The following is a 19336-nucleotide window of genomic DNA, read 5'->3' as shown; positions in this document are numbered from 1 at the left end:
AAAGTTTAGTAGTAACTAATGAATGTACACATACAATGACTCTCCTGTGGATAAATTTGTCACTTTTCCTTGGTGTACATCTTCAAAGGTAGCCAATATGGGTGGAAGAAATCCATAGGCTGCTCCACCAACAATAATACTTACACGAATACCAACAATGACATACACAACAAACACCACTGCTGGTACACATAGGCCAGTAACAAGCTTAAGAATAGGGTCAAATTAATCTACTTTAGTCCGTTAGGGAAATGACAATCACAAAGTAATCACAATTTGATAATACATGGATAGTAATGTCAGCAAAAACTTTAAACATTCGCAATGAAGGAAAACACCTCACAACAATGTAATATATTTATTGTCACATAATCGTCAATAATAGTACAATTTTGTTTACAATATTTGATGAATTCTATCGAATACACCAAATTCTTTCTTCCTAAGTCATGATTAAGGCTTTCTACACCGCTTGTGTTTATGTTTTAAAAAATATGTTGCCTATTTCTTGTGAATTGTTGTCATGGTCTCCTTGTCTAATTGTGTGCCATCACTAAACACTATAAGTTATAATATATACAAGTTAGTGACGTAGATAAAAAATGAAGTACAACTTATACTAAACAAATAACGAATTTAACTGTATATATTTCATGGTCCAATCAGTCTTCAACTCCCTACTTATTATGTTCCACATCCAATGCATCACGTAATATCCACACTCATAACCTCCGGTTTGAACATGACTCTACATTTAATATGAAAAATTATTCAATATGATATACATTACAAAGTTACAAAACATCACTAGAACAAAATAACACATGGATGATATCACTAACCTTAACTTCAATCCACTTAGGTCCAACTTGCTTAATATCACCATGCAAAGTAGTCTTTAATTTGTTCATTGCACTGCTTACAAAAAAAAATCAACATATATAGAAGGACAACATATTTATGCCTGAACTTTTAATAAGACCACATTATAAGTTAAATGTTGAGACTTAACTTGTTAATTGCGACTTTAATATGAATATCAGGCTTCTTACGCAACGAATAGAACCAAACGACAACATCTTGCATAAGACACAAAATAACCAGTTGCCAATGGGCCTTGAATTTCAAACGAATTAGATAGGTATAACAAAAACATTGTTTACAGTCATTTGATAAATATGACTTACTGATGCAAGTAAGCTCCGAGGTACACCTCTCGTTTGGATTCCTTAAGCCATGTTTAAATGTATTGTTGGCATTCACCATGTCTATCCTTTGCATTGTAAGGACTGTGGCTCAAGGAATGCATACACGGAACCATGACCCAAGCTTGAACTCCACTCATCCATAAACCTATTAATGAAATTTGAAATTAAAAAAGATAATCATGTATATCATAATGAATATTAATTAATAGTGAAGAAATAAGGAATTTACTTACATCATCCATAATTGTAATACATATATGTTCAAACATTTGTCACTTGATATTATTTCACCAACATTTAAAATATGTTAGGAAGATGGATGTAGCTACATCTGCAATCGCAAATTTAGTCCCATCAAACATAAATTTTATAAGCTTGTCGTAAATATCACAAAGGCTCCTAATCAGCCCACACAAGGGATCATCTGCCTCCACATCAAATGACGTTGGAACAGGTGCAGCCACTTTGTTTGGAATAATTTGTGCATCCTATATGGTTAATGAAAACAACAATTTAATTGATGTTGGTAACTAATTTAAGTCTAATCTATGATTGTGTTAATTCATGTACAACAAAATAAACATTACCTAATGTGATACAAGTTTCACAAGTTATGTCGGCCATGCAATGCATGTGTCAAGGGCCTGCCCAACATACTATATTTTTTATGTGGGGTACAGGATTTGAGCGTCAAGGTTGATTACTTTTTCAACACTTACCCTTACCACATCATGTGCATAAGCCACACTGTGTATGGTAGACCCCCCCCCCTCAAGTATTTTTCCCAATGCCACCAACTGTGTACCATGATCACGTTGCATATACAATCCCATAGTCGGTATGACACCAACAACATCTTTTTCCCCAGATGGGTTGACACTAGTTTAAGCATTACTTCCCTTTATGCTGACACGTGCATCTAATTGTTGTATGTCTGCCTCAATTGGGGGTGAGTACTGCGATCCCCTTTGTGGGAACTCTATTTTTATGGCCTCTTTCAACTCCTGTTTCATTTTCTCAAGGCTCCTTCTATTTTCTTCTTCAATATGACTTCTCATTTCTTCCTTAAGGTTTTCGATAATCTTATTCCTTGAGCATTCATTGTGTTTTTGAATTGCCTGTGTCTGTTTCCTGATACCCAGTCATGGCGCATATATAATTTCCATAAATTGAATTCAAATGAAACGCTAAATCGGACAAGTGATATTTGAAGTTACATGCATGCACATCTAACCTCCCAGTTAGGTGTCTGGCGGGTTTCAACGAATTCTTTCCAAGTTTCGGGATCTAGACCTTATTTTGATGAAGGATCCTGTGTTTGTTACTCGTCAGTGTTAGCAAACACAAATTTACTAGTCAGGGTGGACTTAAATTGCCTCCATCTTATCTCCACCGTTGACATGACCTTCTTCTTCGCATTTGGTGCTTCTGGGATATCAAATTTAGCCTACATAAGATAATGTTGTGTTACATTTAGTCGATGTAAACATCTGGTTTTAAAATATAACAAAAAAATTAAACACAACATCTATTAGTGGACTTACCAAAATGTCTTCCCATACTAGGTCCTTTCGAGATTCAGGTACATCTTTCTAGTTGCTATGTACAATAGGAATCTTTTCTCAAGCTACTACCCCCAAGATAGCTGTGGAAATTTTCCTTGTGAGGGCTTGATCCTCTCATAGTACCAGCTCACAGTACCAGGATCAATATTAACCGTTGGTCTTGGTTGATTGACGATTCTTAAAGTCAAGCTTCTTAGCCGTGTCGATTGTCTACTCCTCTTGGAAGTGGCCTCTGACTGACCATCAGAATACGGAGGAGACCTTGGAGATGTGCCCATGACCTTGTGCAAATAAAATTAATAATTAGTAATGTACAATGATTAAACATATACTGAATACGAAACAAATTATAAACTGCCAGAAAAAACAATACATTACTTTGATACAATGCAAGTTCGTTATGTAGGAATGCTCTCCCATAAACCTTCATCATGATCTATACGATTTGCATGTACATCATCAATGTCATGAGCTTCATTCATTGTGAAAATCAGGCGTCTCACAAATATCAAAGGTTGAATCATCATTATGGTAACTGATACCACTTGGTCTTCCTTGTAGAACCATCGACAATCTTGAATCACATGGATCTATGACGTAAAAAACTTGTCTGGCTTGTTCTGCCATAATGAAAGGTTCGCCCATATAAGCCACCTTGTTAAGGTCTACTAAAGTAAATCCCAATGGATCTTCATGCATAGCGTTATTCCTATTAACCCACTTACACTTAAAAATAGACACTCTAAGTTCACTATAATCAACCTCCCATATTTTTTCAATGATACCAAAGTAAGTCATGGATACTCGAATCAGGTTGTTGTCTGATGCACTGCAAAAGTGATTGGAATCAACATCAACACTCACCCCACTGTTTTGCATGGAACTTTTATCATCCCATGACTTCGTGTAAAAGGAATAATTGTTGATGTCATATCCCTTCTAAGTAGGGACATTGAGATTTGGCCCAATAGCTAACAATCTTAGTGTTTTGGAAGCACTGTCATCAACAAATATTGTTTGTCTAAACCACTTGTTGAAAGTTCTATTGTGCTCTTGCAACACCCTCATCATGTTCATTTTTGGGTGAGTAACTGTGACATTTTTTTTTGTGAGCCTCTATGTACGGTAACACCTCTACTGTGTTGTTTAATATATACAAATGTGGTTGTGACACCTCATGTCGACTCATTGTGACAACATTGTATTCACGTGTACCCATATCTCATTGTGACTAGTCATGTCGAGTTTCAGGAAGACCCTTTAACTATTGCAATGTGCTTGGAGAAAAACTCAATACATTCTTCAGCAACATACCTTTCAAAAATTGAAACTTTAGGCCGGTGTTGGTTCTTGGTATAACCCTTTAACACCTTCATGTACCACTCAACTGGATACATCCATCGTAAAAACACAGGACCACATACTAGGATTTCCCTCACGAGATGAACAACTGAGTGTACCATTATGTCAAAAAATGATGGAGGAAAATATGTCTCCATTTGACAAAGGACAACGGCAGCCTCAATCTCCAATTCATCCAATTTTTGAGGGTCAATGACTTTCCTACAGATAACATTAAGAGGGAAGCACAAACGAGTTATTGCAACCTTAACCTTGTCAGGCAAGCTACCGCGAATCGCCACAGGCAATAGTTGTTGCATTAACACATGACAATTATGAGATTTCAAGACAACCAATTTGAGATCATTTAGGGAAACAAGGCTCTTGATATTTGAAGAGTATCCTTGTGGGACTTTTACACTATGCAGGCATTGAAAAAAACTTCTCCTTTCTTTTGTTGACATTGTGTAACATGCTGGGGGCAGATACATTCGTGGACCTTTTGAGATAGGATGCAACTGATCTCATATACCCATGTCAACCAAGTCTTGATGACACTTCAAACCATCCTTTGTCTTTCCTTTAATGTTAAGGAGGGTGCCAATTAAAGAATCACAAACATTTTTCTTCACATGCATGACATCTATACAATGTCTAACATCAAGATCGGACCAGTATGGAAGATCAAAGAATACTAACCTTTTCTTCCATATGTTTGCATCAGATGATGGTTTTTTTTGTGTCTTCCCAAAACATAGTTACGATATCCTTTACCTGATCATAAACTTCTTTGCCAGCTAATGGACTAGGCGCACTTTCATTTTCCTGACTTCCATCGAAGGCTCTTTTCAATCGCCGATATGGATTATAATGTTTGAGAAATCTTTGGTGCCTGGTATATATAGTCTTCTTTCCATGTTTTAGTTGGATGAAGCTTGTATTTTTCTCATATATAGGACATGCGTGATATCCTTTGATACTATATCCACTTAAGTTCTCATAGGCTAGAAAGTCATTAATGGTACAAAATACCATTGCATGCAACCTGAACGTCTTATGTAGATTCCCATCCCACACATCAACCCCATCTTCCCACAATTTTCTTAGGTTTTTAGTTAACGGACTGAGATACACATCAATATCATTCCATGGCTGCCTTGGACCTGCTATGATCATACAAAGCATTATGTACTTTTGCTTGATGCACAACCAAGGAGGGAGGTTGTAAATTAGCAGCAAAACAGGCCAAGAAATGTGGTTAGTGCTTAAGTTTCCAAAAGGGTTCATTCAGTCCGAAGCTAGACCAAGCCTTAGATTTCTTGGCTCATCCCCAAAATCAGGATACAGACAGTCGATTGCCTTCCATTGTGGACTATGAGCCGGATGTCGGAGGAATCCATCAGATTTTCTGTTGTGTGCATGCCGTGTAAGTTTTTTTGCATCATCGCCATTAGGAAACAATTGCTTAAACCTTGGTATTATTGGAAGATGCCAACACACCTTTGCTGGATGCCGATTGTTTGCAATTGCATCAACACTGCATTTTTTGTCGTTCACTTTGTATCATGATACCCCACATTTGGGGCAATTATGCATTTATGTACAAAATACAATCATTAGGGCATGAATGAATTTTTTGGTACTCCATTCCCATTGGACATGAAATCTTCTTTGCCTCGTAGTGATTCTTCATCAACCTGTTATCTTGAGGAAGAATGTTTTTCAATAACACAAGCAACTTAGTGAAACTCTTGTCACTCCACCCAAATCGTGCCTTTAAGTTAACCAAAGAAAACACTGTAGACAACCTTGTGAAAGATGTGCACCTCGAATACAAAGGCTTTTTTGAATCATTTTCTATTTTGTGATATAAGGGTTCATGTGCCTGTTGAAAACCCTCTTGCCCAAGATCATGAATCATTAACTGGCTTAGCCTGTGAGACTGTTGCCATGTCCGACAATTCCCCATGCCATATCCATTTTGTGTAATTCAGAACTATCCCATCACAGATAAGATGAGATCTTATGTCATTTACTATTTGGCCTCTCCCATTTGCACAGTTGACACATGGCCATAAATATTTCCCCCATAGAGATGGTGCATTAGATTGAGAAAACTGCAAAAAATCTTCAACACCATTCTCATAATCTTCAGTTATACGTGATGCTTTCATCCAACTTCGATCCATGTTTCCCCTTTGCTGTGAAACTTCACCAAGTTATCCGACATGCATGAAAACCTCACTTTTTTCCTTAAAGGTGTGGCCCTATCCCATTTAGGAAGACATTGTTTGCAGTACATTCGTACGCATGAGTACGTTGGTTTATTTGTTAATTTTGACTAAATTTTTGCAGCATTTCACATTGGTTACCAAGTACATGACATGAAAGCGGTGAAATCTTATGATCCACCACATTCAAGTATGCACCCAGAGAATAAAGTGAAATGCAGTATACCAAAAATTTGTCTAATTTAACAAGTAAACAATTAACCTATAGGTACAAATGTACTATAAACAAAGAGCCCTCCCTAACTGTCCAAAAGGACAATTCAATATTCAACACATTGGTTAATGCAAATTGTCCATATTAGTCAATGTATTGAATCTCAAATGGGAAACTAAGGTTCACTCGTAATGCACATAAGTGGTTATATAAAACAATACACATATACCAACAAGCTAAGCATGTAATAATTTTGGAGTGTGGGACATACAAACATATACCTCAAAAGATAGTCACTAAAGACAAAGAGTAGGTGAGATGACTTTCAGTCTACAATGGGAACCAGATGACACAATCGAGTACACACAACAAAATTCCTCCTTTTGTTGACAACACTACAGTACCAAGCAAAATTAGCATCAGCATTATTCTCATTACTAAATAATATATAAAATATAAAGCCACCTTCATCATGCTTAACTACAAAACTATAGTAATTAGTTGTGTATAACAATCTAGGTACATAATTATGTCTTCTACATCTCCATCTATAATTGTAATCCTTTACTTTCTATGTATCTCATCACTTATGACAAATAAACCAAATAGTGGTTTGGACAAGAATTTTCAGCAATAATATTATCGAATATAATCGATCAAATTTAATCATGGCTGCACCACACGATAATGATCCAAGAAACATGGTTTCCATTTCAAGGAACATGACTCTGCGTAATTTAACAAGGCCTTAGATTGTTCAATACTCACACACTTGGCTAAATTATACTCATGATTCTTGTAGGAGACTATCATGATTGTTACAAACATAAACATAGATGTGTAAGTGGAGAAATATACAACTATACAATGCAACTTAAATTAGCTGATAAAAGCACTTCATCTGAATTTAACTGTATGCATTCACCGAGGATATTGTTAATTCGTTTGTGACGTACTCTTCAATTTTTTTTAGTTTTTTTTCTTCTCTTGTAAATGTAAATAATTTGGTAGGACAGTGGAAGAGTTGAAGAAAGGGCATGTGGATGCAGTTAATGTCCTTAACATTCCATACATGTTGAATACACCCAAGGGTAATAAACTTTTTTAATCCCTATTAATTAATCAAACTAGTTTTGGATCCATGCAAATTTCTATATATACCCTTAGCACATGACTATGTTGTGTTACAAATTTACTATGGTTAAAATTTAAGATGTTTGTGTTTTTGGAGAGCATGCAAGATAAAGAATCTACACTTTCTAAAGGAGGTTTCATAAGCTTGCATCAAAGAGGATCATCTCATTTTGGTAACTATCTTTTTTGCTGGTCCTTTTTCCCCTATACAAAATAAACTACAATTTCAACTAGGCACTACTTGTTAAAGTCAACATAATGTTTAATCTGTATTTCAAGGTTGTCAAAGTGGGGTAAGATCTCTGTATGCAACTACTAATCTTTTGTCTGAAGTAACTTAATTCATGTCAACTTCAATATACTTTTAGTCTCAATTTACTCTTGATACAAATATATAGAAGTTCCTATGAAATATCTGAACAATACTCTAGCTGTAAAATTTATGTAATGTAGCTTATTATGGTTTCCTTTATTTCCTTCTTTTGACAATTAATGGATGAGAAGAGTAATTTGTATTTATTGGATTTGAATTGATGTCGTATGCTATTGACAAAATGATGGGATGACTAAGACTGCCTCCATAAGAAGTTTTTTTTTTTTTTACTAACTTTTGCTTAATAAGAATTTATTACTGGAGTTGGTGGTTATTAGGCACTCCCTCGAGAAGGATGTGCTTAATTAAACACCGAATCTTATCTATTTTCTCTAAAGTACATTAAAAATAATGTATTAGAAATTTTATTGTCAAAGATTGATTAGTTAGCCATACTAAATAAACAGTATATTCCAAAATAGCTACTGCAAGTGTGCTAACAGTAACACAACCTCACCATCCCTTTGGCCTTTTTCTTTGAAACCACCAAAAATTATGGCGGGTTCCACCCCTGTTTATTCCAAAACCATATCATATGAAATAAAATAATTTCATTTCTCACCCTTCCATCATATTGTATGTCTCTGATTCTCTTGGTTTTTTAGCGACAGACCCGTCGTTAAGGGAACCTTCACTGGAAAACAATGACTTCTTAAAAAACTACAAAGTTCATAAACCAAATACTCATGGAAGACAACATTGAGCAGATGCCATTCTATGACTCACTCAACTTGCAAGTTACAGAGAAATCCTTCTACAACACTCTCACTGGAAACATACCTCTTTTCCCCAATCAACATCCCGTTGTTCTCAGTCCCCAAGCTGAAACCACTCCCACCACCAGCAACAACAACAACCACAACTTTTTAGATGAAAATTCTCGTGAGTTAATTGACTGTCCAATTTTTTTTTTTCTATTTTGGCTTTTCAGTTTAATCCCAAGTCCCTTTCTCAACCACCTTCAGTTACTGTTAATCATGGCCTCTCAAATTTGGATTCTTCCACTGCCAAACTCTTGGCACAAAATATTTTCAATGATGTTGATTCCCTTTCCAAGTTTAGGAGAGGCTTGGAGGAAGCTACCAGGTTTCTTCCACCTGGCCCTAAGCTTGTAGCTGGTCTAGATTCAAAGGGAAAGGAACCAATCAATACATTGGGAAAGAATTCCTATGGGTTGAAGGGTAGGAAGAATCACGAGTGCGAAGATATAGACATCAGAGAAGAAAAATAAAGGAGAAGTAACAAGAAATCAGGACTTAGCCTTGTTAATGAGAGTGACTCGTCAGATGCTTTTGATCGAGTGGTGATGCTTAGTGTGGAAAATGTTTGTAATGAAAACTGTAGTTTGCAGAGTGAAACAGTGAAAGCTGTAGAGCCAGGTGGAGTGAAGGGTCATCCTAAGAATCAAGCGATAAACAAGGAAACAATAAATTTGAGGAATCTTCTTATGATGTGTTCACAATCTGTGTATGCCAATGACAAAAGAGCTGCCAACAAATTGCTAAAGCAGATTAGGCAGCACTTTTCTCCCTCCGGGGATGCATTATAGAGGTTGGCTCATTACTTCTCCAAAGATGGCAGGAAGTGGGACCTTATGTGTATGATCATCTTTTCAAGTTAGTCATCTTTTAACAAGCCACTATTCGGAACAAAACTGAGAGAACTAAGACAACGTCTTATAATGCTAAATTCCTTGGTGGTGTTGACAGACTCCTCCAAGTGATGAAACAAAGCATTCCTGAATTTGCTTTTAGTAAAAAATATTGTGTTGAAACCTTTATTCAACTCAAATATATGGTCTATATTGCTGGCTATCTAATTGACACTCCCACAGAAGTTATGCTTCATGGAAAAACAACTTTCAAGAACTACTTCAAAGCAAGTCAGGTTTTGTGAGAGATGAAATAACCGAAACTTGACTTAAGGGGTTGTGGCAAACATTGCTTAAAGAAGATAGTTCCTTCATGCTTTAGAACCCATATGGTGGAATGATGAGCAAATTTTGAGAATCTGATATTCCATTCCCTCACAAGAATGCAACACTCTACAAAATCCATAACTTAACTATTTGACAAGATAGGGATCACAATGCCTCAAAGCATATAGATTGGATTAGGAACCTTTATAACTACATGAATCCTTATGTGTCCAAGTTCCCAAGGGATGCATATGTAACTATAGACATCCAGATGTGCGAATGAGCAACAAGAACAACACAAGGTACATACAGGCAACTGGTTGAGGCAATATGTATTACAAGGATAATTTCAACATGTTGGTCAAAATGAAGACCAAAGTGGATCCTGGTGATTTGTTTAGGCACTATGTTGCTGGAGCCATTGGGGTGGTTGCTATAAATTTGCTATGGGTTTGATTTGGTAAGTCACTAAAACTTGAATCGAATGACTTAGTAGTTGTTTTTTTAAAAGTAATTTAGTATAATTGTGTCATTGTTGAAGTAGCAGGTGTTAGAGGACTTTGACATTATATTCTGTACATTTGTCTCGAGGTAGATGCAACAATTACATCGGCTAAGGAGGAGATTACAAATACAGAATGTGAATTGATCCATGTGAATGACCTCTTAAGCAGGGTAATGAAGGAGACAGATGATGCACAAGCAAAATGCAATAAGCTAATGCTGCTAAATTAAATGTCACATACATGTACTTGTCAACCAAAAAGACAAGGTTTGCTGTTACATATACCATTGTTACTAAGCTATTGTGGATTTTCAACAGCATAGATTACGGGGATTCAAATTGAGTCTGTCAATTAGATGCATAGCAGAAACACGAGCAAACAATTGCTTTCAAGCTCATAATGGAGCATGTAAATGAAGTTTGTATGTAATTTGGACCCTAATGAGCAATAGTAGTGTAGGGTGCTGACATGAGTGTTTGCACAGGAAATTTTGGTACGAAATATGAATAGTACAAGGACAATCATTAAATTCCATGAGCCCCACTTCACAGGTCTGAAACCTTTAGGTGATAGATTGATACTGATACAAAATAGATGGGATGGTGAATTAGGATTAAAAAATAAAACAAATGCTCCGATAACTTTTCTATTTCTATTAATGTTTTGTTAGTCTCTTCAGTAGTTTCTGGCCTACTTTCTAAGATGCTAAATTGTGGTAGTAATGGAACCATCATAATGTCTTAGAATGTTTAATGCAATTTATTTCTACTCAAAACAATAAAAATAGGTTTGAATGTCACTGACACTAGTCCATGTTCACGGGACATGGGTCCTACAGTAAATGATTTTCTATTTTGCCACACATAGTGATCCAGAAAGATTAACCTTTATACTTTATACATGTAATCAACAATAGAGGAATTTTTTCCATGCTAAATTATAAAGACTATATTATTAGTCCATGTAAGACATATGGAATGGAGATAATAAGTTAATATTATTATTACCTAATTCAGTATACATTATAATTATTGGCAATGTTGCAATGTCACTATTAGAAAATATGCATTTTACATCAGTTTTTAATCGATGTTGAAAGTACCGATGTTGAAAATATTATCGTTAACATCGGTTTTAAAAAAACCGATGTTAACTTATACGCGATGTTGTTTGTGTATATTAACATCATTTTATTTTAAATCGATGTTGTTATTAGGAATTTTTTTAAATACTCTCTGTGTTTTTACAAAAAACCCAAAATTTAACATTTAAATTTAAAATCAGATCACATAGCACACAACATATATCATTTGCATTCTGCTTTCAAATAGGTTTTAGCATAAAGCTAGCTAGTAAACTATCAATTGTAAAAAATCAATTGATAACTATGAATAACTATCAAAAAAGATTATCAATAACTATCAACAAAGATTATTCAATGTTAAAATGAAATAGCAATTGTAAAAAATGTAATGCAAGCTATGGTAAACTAATTAAGTAACCTAAAGTTACATAGTTCCCTAACATCCTATGTTTGATTTCTAACTTTTAGATAATATTGTGTCCACTGAATGCGAAGCGCCTTCAATCTCTTTGCTTCCAATGGTCTAACATCATTAAAATACTGCATGATCAAATAAAAGATAAATTAATAATGTAATGACAATGATAAGAAAATCAACTTTATTTGAAATAAACAATTACCGTTTCCCAATTATTCTTGAAAGTTCCTAAGATTATCGTGGACATCCAGTACATGACGTAATAGCTGCACTCAATTCTTCCTTTTTGTTTATTACACTAAATACATAATGAAATTTGGATATTAATTAAACGTTTACTACAATTAGTGTACACACACATAAGCAGTATATATAAGTAGAAGTTTTATTTAAATCACGTACCTTAACAACAATCCACCTAGCACTAGCCTTGGATTTAGGTTGTGGAGTATCATTAAGTCCTTTCAAAGCACTATTGAATATGAGGAACATTAAAATATTGATGTTGTTGAGTTATGCTAATGCAAATGTATTGAAAACAACACTGACCTGTTAATTATTCCCTTAGAGTGCGTTTGGATAGAGAATTTTAACTGAGGAAATTAATTTATTAGAGAATTTGAATTTCTATAATCTATAATTCATTGTTTGGATGTTTTTTTGTGAAGAATTTAAAATTTTGGAATTTTAAAACATAATTTTAAACAATTAAAAATCTGGAATTTCAATTTCCTTCTAAAAAGTGAGAAATTGAAATTATCTTCTTACACTCTTGTTCAAGAAACACTGTTTGAGCTCGTGCAACATCAATCGGGTGTGAGCGTAGAAGAACATGTATAACTAGCCCACCAACCATATCTTATCTTTTTTTTCATTCATTTTTTTTCACCCTCATAACTTTAATTTTTTTTATCCAAACACAAAATTTTAAAATAAAAGAATTTCAATTTAAGTATTTAAATTCTTAAAATTTAAAATTCTTCAGAATTTTAAATTCCTCCATCCAAACACACTCTTAAGGTAGTTGTCTGGCTTGTTATGCAAGGAACAAAACCAAACAACAAGGTTTTCCTTAGGCAAAATGATGACCATTTGCTAGTGTCCGCTGCAGTGGAGACGAATATGGGTTATTGTAGTATTATGCATTATTTAAATTCAGTTGTTTGACTTACCCATTCAGGTAGGCTCCAAGGTAGACATTGCATTTTGAACTCTGCATTCAACTCTTAATGTAACTTTCCGATTCAAATTGCGATTGCTCAGATCTCTGAATGGACTGTGGCTCGAGGAATCCATACACATCGGAATGCCCCGCTCGCATACTTGTCTTAGTCAGATGCCTATTGTTGTTAAGACAAAGTTAATTATGTATGAATTTAAAACAATAACTTAGGTAATTAACAATGAGGTAAATTGACTTACAGAATCCACAACTATGTAACAGATATGCTGAGACATTGACCACCATGTGCAATTTCATAGAGATCTTCGTGCTTGATGTACAATGGGAAGTCTTGATTAAACACCCCGAACACGGTAGCATCCCACATAACCTGGAGAGGCTTCAAGAAAAGCTGTGGGATGGTCAATGTCATCAGATATAGGGGATCATTGACCTCATGATCCAGCCTATCTAGAGGTTTTGTTGGAGACACAGCTGCTTGTTTATCGAACATAGTTAATTAACATAGTTTAATTACAGGGAACAATTCAATTGAAAAAAAGAAGCATATAATGAGAGTAAAATACCTATTCTGATACATGCTTCATGAGATGTGTCGGCCAAGAAAGGCAGGTGTTAAGTACCTGTCCCACTAAAATAACCTCGTGAGTGGGTATAGGAACGGGAGCCTCTGCATCTTTAACCTCCTCAACACCTACCTTGACTTGGCCATGCAACAAAGGGATGTTGTGAACCGCTGTGGATCCCTCATAAACTCTTCCTAGGGTAACCAGGCGGGAAGGATTGTCTTCGATGTACAACCCACATTTGTTTGAGTCACCCGTCTCTAGAACGGTCGACGAGGGATCAACACAACTCCCCTTTGTGCTAACACGAGCAGCTGAGGGACCAACCTCAGGCTCTGGAGGCAGTGAAGTCTCTGTGATTGGATCTGTGATTGCAACTGGGACTACATCTGGCTAAAGGATAACATCAGTTGCCGAGTCACTTTTTCTATGATCGACTCCTCCAGCTGGTCCCTGATTTGTTGAGTCAGCTGCTCGAGTTCTTCAGGAGGCATGGAGGAGGAACTGCAGGAGCTTTGTGGAGCCGATCCGAAGTATTGCTTGATGGTGACACCGACTCCAGCAGCACGCACACGGCCAGGGTGTTCTAGTCATCCAATGGCAACAGTCAGGAGATCTTGATGTCCATGGGGTACAAACAAACCCTGTGACGCCTGCTCCTCCAAAGAATCTTGTATAGAACACATATATTTTTCCAAGGAATTCACAAAATAAACAAAGATAATTACAATTCTTAATTGAAAATGACTTACAATCTTCTCAGCGATTTCCTTTGCTGCCTCAGACGTCATCTGCCCAGTTTTCTTGGTGCAGGCCATCTTCTACTTTACGTGTTGTCTGATGGGAGACAGAGGGTCAATGATGCCCTCAGTGCTTCCGGACTGAGCAACTTCCTCCAGTATTTTCTTTGTCTTCTCAGCCATGAGCTTCTGTTCTAAATATTCATAACCCCCACGAGACAACACGTAGGGGGAGATGTTTTGCTTGCATGGCCTGTGCCTTTTTCCACACATCCTGAAAAAATTGAACATTAATGAAAATCATTACTACAATGAATTATAAGTGAAGTTTTTGTGGAAAACAATTAAAATGACAAAGAACATACCTCCCACGTGGGGTCTCTACGGGTCTGACAGAACTGAGTCCATTTCTCCTTGCCAATGCTGTATTTTTCACAGACAGTGTCCTCCACACCATCCTTGTCGGTTGCAAGTGCTCATTTCCTCGTCAAATCAGATTTAAACTACCTCCACCGCTCACTAACAGTTTGAAGAACTTTCTTCTTTGTCCTATTGTCAGAAGCTTCAAGGATTTCAAATTCCGCTTGACAAAAAATAAATTAGGGCAAATTGTTATCTAATAAAGAAAATCAAAGAAGAAAACTAAAATGCCTGAATATCCTCCCATATCAAATCCTTCTGAGCAGCAGGGACTTCCTTCCAGGTCTCGTATGTCACGTCGACCTTATCACGAGCGACAATCCCTAAATATGTTCTTGATTTCTTCTTGTGGGGACCGTCAGCCTTGCCAATCGTAGGATCGACGTGGACCACTGGTCTCTTTGCCCCAGGTGGTCTAGTGACCAAGGATCGTAGCCGTGTGGCTTTGCGTGTTCACTTCAACGTAGACGAAGACGCTGATGGTACTACAGGAGGAGGAGGAGGAGGAGGAGGCGAGGCAGGTGGAGTAGCCATGGTCCTATAAAGAGAAAAACTTGAGTTAGTTAATATTATCAAAAAACACAATATGAGTTATGTAAATCAATTTACCGAAATCAAATACATAATTAGAAAATTACATTATACAATGTTAATTAATTCTCCTTCATTATGATCATTACAATTAGCATCAACGTCGTCAGCTTCTTCTTCTCCGACGATGTTAGGAGTGATTTATGTGGACAAAGGACTAACATAAGTGTCTATGTATGTATCATCATCTTCTACATTAACACCAATTGTTTTCCCGTGTAGAACCACGCACTACCTTTCATTACAAGGGTCTTGCACATAAAATACTTTTTTAGCTTGTTCTGCCATGATGAAAGGGTCATTGTGGTAAGCTACTTTCTTTAGGTCTACCAACATAAATCCTACATCATCGATCCACACACCGGTGTTGCTGTCAACCCATTTACATTTGAAAACACATATAGTAAATTTGACATAGTTAAGCTCCCAAATTTCATCTATAAACCCAAAGTAAGGGAAGGAAGCTACACAGGGATTGTCATCATGCACACTTGCGAAGTGTTGAGATTCAGCCCTTAGGGTGACCCCGCTATTTTGCATTGTACTTTTGTCGTCTTGTGCTTTTGTGTAAAAGGAATACTTGATTATGTCGTATCCTTGCCAAGTTATAACATTTCTTTTAGGCCCATCTGCTAGTTTTCTTAATGTTTCTGAAGCATTTTCATCAGTAAAGATTGTATCTTTAAACCAATAAGAGAAAGTCTTGTTATGCTTTTTCAAGACCCAGTTCTTTGACATTTTTGGATTACTTTGTTTGACTATACCTTCATGCTGAAGTATGTATGGAAAAACTTCATTACTGTTTGATGTGCCATTATTTTCTCCTATTTCTCAACCCTTTTTGCACCATTTTAAGTACTGATTAGTCTTAATTGTCAAATTAATTAGACAATTTTATTATTTGGGCCTATTCAGCTAATTTGATGTTTTTATTCTAATTTCAGGAATTAATGAAGCATTGGGCTTGAATCCAGAATTGGGCTTGGGCTTGAATCCAGAATCGGGCTTGGACTTGAAGAGGGCAGACTATTTTATTCTACAAAATTTTATCTTATCTAGATATTATTTAGATTTGATCTCATCTAGATATTATTTCATCTAGATCTTATCTTATCTTATCTTATCTAGATTTTATTTTATTTTATTTATGGGCTTGGATTTAGAACAGATTTGTAACCTTTTGGGCTGGAAAAACTATATAACAGCACCAAGGTTCTAGTTTAGGCTCTCTCTCTTCTATCTCTCTCCGGTTTTCGTTTTTTAGTTTTAGGCTTTTCTTAGACACTTTTTCGTTTTGCAATTCTAGTTTTGACTTTTCCTTTTAGCAATAAAATTTCATTCTTCAATCTATAATTTCGTTCTCTATTGATTAATGGAAGGCTAAGTCTCCAGCGTTGCTTTCTCTCAAGGATCAAGCGCAGTTCTCTTTGAGGTTCTATTATTACTGTTAAATTCTGTTCAGTTTTTCCTCTTCACTAATTTCTGAATTTGTTGCTATTAATTCATGCATGCTTAGTGCTTGATTAATTGTCTCTACGCTTAATTACGTTCATGCTTAATGATCATTTATGATTAATTGGTGTATGTGTTGCTTACTCACATAATGAATGCCTTATGTTAAATTTCGGTTAGTAATTTAATTTAGGGTTGGATTAAGTGGTTGAACTGATAAAGGATAAACTCTCGTAACCTAGGATAAGAGACTTACTTGTGAATCAAGGGGAAACAACGTGTTTTAATTCTGATATTTTCTAATTTAATTTTACTCGTTGTTTAATTTACAAAAAAAAAAAACAACCCCCCCCCCAATTCGTTACTATTTTCCTACTATCTGTTATGAACGTTTGGTTGATCATTGCTCGTTGGGAGACGACCTAGGATCACTTCCTAGTTACTGCAGTTTAATATTTATTTGATTCGGGTACGGCCTCGATCAAATTTGGCACCGTTGCTGGGGAGCAGTGTCCAAAGGTTCATAATAGCTAGTGTCGTGTTAGTGTTTAATTCTTTCGTGTTTTATGTTTAATTGTTAGTGTTGTGTTAGTGTTGTTTAGTGTCTTGGTATTTTGTTTAGTATGTGTTCTGTTTTAGTTTTTCTGTTCAGTGCTTCCCCTGTTTTAGTTTAGGGTGTTTTGCTGTGAATAGTGTTTTGCGACGGATTTAGCAACTACTTTTGCTTGCGGCAACACAGAGTAGTAGTGGAAATCATGTAGCGATGGATTTTAGCGACCACCCTTGCTGAATTATTTGGGATTTTTTGTTTTCATAGCTGGAGTTGTTATTTTTGGCTGAATTTTTTTTGTGGTAACTTCTTTTAATCCATATTTTGTGGGAAAAATAGCTAGAGCCTTTAGTTTGGTCAGATTTGAAAGTTCCAAAAAAGTTGCAAATTTGATTTTTGTCAAAACTTCAAACGACCATAACTTTTCCTACGCGGTGGCAGCCTGCCATAGGCTAGCTGAGGTCTCCATCGTCCAAAAAAAGTGATTCTGTCAAAAGTTTTTTATTTTCCAAGTTTTATTCTCTTATTTTTCTTAACTTATCATTTTTAGCTTCTATAGTTAGACTTTGAATTTTCATTTGAAATTTTTTGTGCTATCTTCTCATCATTTTATAAGGTTGCTCACAAAATTTGAAGTCATTTGGATATCATTTAATGGTAGCTGTAGTTCAAAATTGCACTATTACTTGCATAAGAAGGCAACTAGTTGTGCATGCTGAATATAGTGTATGACTAGAGGCAATCCATCTGACTTACAACCCTTTGATCCTGAGATAGATAGGACATTTCATAGATTAGTTAGACATCATTTAGTACCTTTTGAGCATCCTGAGCATTCTGTTATTGGTGATTTTGAGCATTATAGTTTTGAACATTCTGATTTTGAACATTCTGAGAACATGGCACAACCTCCACCCTGTGAGAGGACTCTAAGGGAAATGGCTGCACCTGATTTCACCTATGAAAGCTTGTGCATCCAATACCCTGATGAGGATGTCCCATATGTTCTTAAAACTGGAATGATCCATTTGCTTCCAAAGTTTCATGGCCTCGCAGGTGAAGACCCGCACAAACATCTGAAAGAATTCCATATTGTCTGCTCCACCATGAAACCCCCAGATGTTCAGGAGGATCACATATTTCTGAAGGCCTTTCCTCATTCTTTAGAGGGAGTGGTGAAGGATTGGCTTTATTACCTTGCTCCACGATCCATCATGAGCTGGGATGACCTCAAAAGAGTATTCTTAGAAAAAAATTTCCCTACTTCCATGACCACGACCATCAGAAAGGATATTTCAAGCATTAGACAACTCAGTGGAGAAAGCTTATATGAATACTGAGAGAGATTTAAGAAACTATGTGCCAGTTGCCCTCAGCACCAGATTTCTGAGCAGCTTCTCCTCCAATATTTTTATGAAGGACTCAGTAACATGGAGAGAAGTATGATAGATGCTGCCAGTGGTGGAGCCCTTGAAGACATGACCCCTGCTAAAGCCAGAAATTTAATTGAGAAGATGGCTTCAAACTCCCAGGAATTTAGTGCCAGAAGTGATGCTATTGTCATTAGAGGAGTGCATGAAGTAGCCACGAATTCATCTTCATCAGCCGAGACTAAGAAGCTTGAAGGTAAACTAGATGCCTTGGTTAACCTGGTAACCTAGCTGGCCATGAATAAAAAATTTGCACCTGTCGCCAGACTCTATGGTTTATGCTCCTCTGCCGACCACCACACAGACCTTTGCCCTTCTGTGCAACAATCTGAAGCAATTGAACAGCCTGAAGCTTATGCTACAAACATCTACAACAGACCTCCTCAACCTCAGCAACAAAATCAGCCACAAC

General features: G+C 36.2%; 1 non-coding gene across 1 annotated transcript; it reads right to left on the bottom strand.

The window, feature by feature from the left end:
* Positions 1-18771: 18771 nt before the first annotated feature.
* LOC114368967 lies at positions 18772-18878 on the bottom strand. The gene has a single exon (XR_003657459.1). It is a non-coding gene; the product is annotated as a small nucleolar RNA R71 (small nucleolar RNA).
* Positions 18879-19336: the final 458 nt, after the last annotated feature.

Source organism: Glycine soja, chromosome 1 (genome assembly GCF_004193775.1).
Source record: "Glycine soja cultivar W05 chromosome 1, ASM419377v2, whole genome shotgun sequence".
Taxonomy (NCBI): Eukaryota; Viridiplantae; Streptophyta; class Magnoliopsida; order Fabales; family Fabaceae; genus Glycine; species Glycine soja.
The sequence above is the reverse complement of the archived record's forward strand: the minus strand, read 5'-3'. Positions and strand labels throughout refer to the sequence as shown.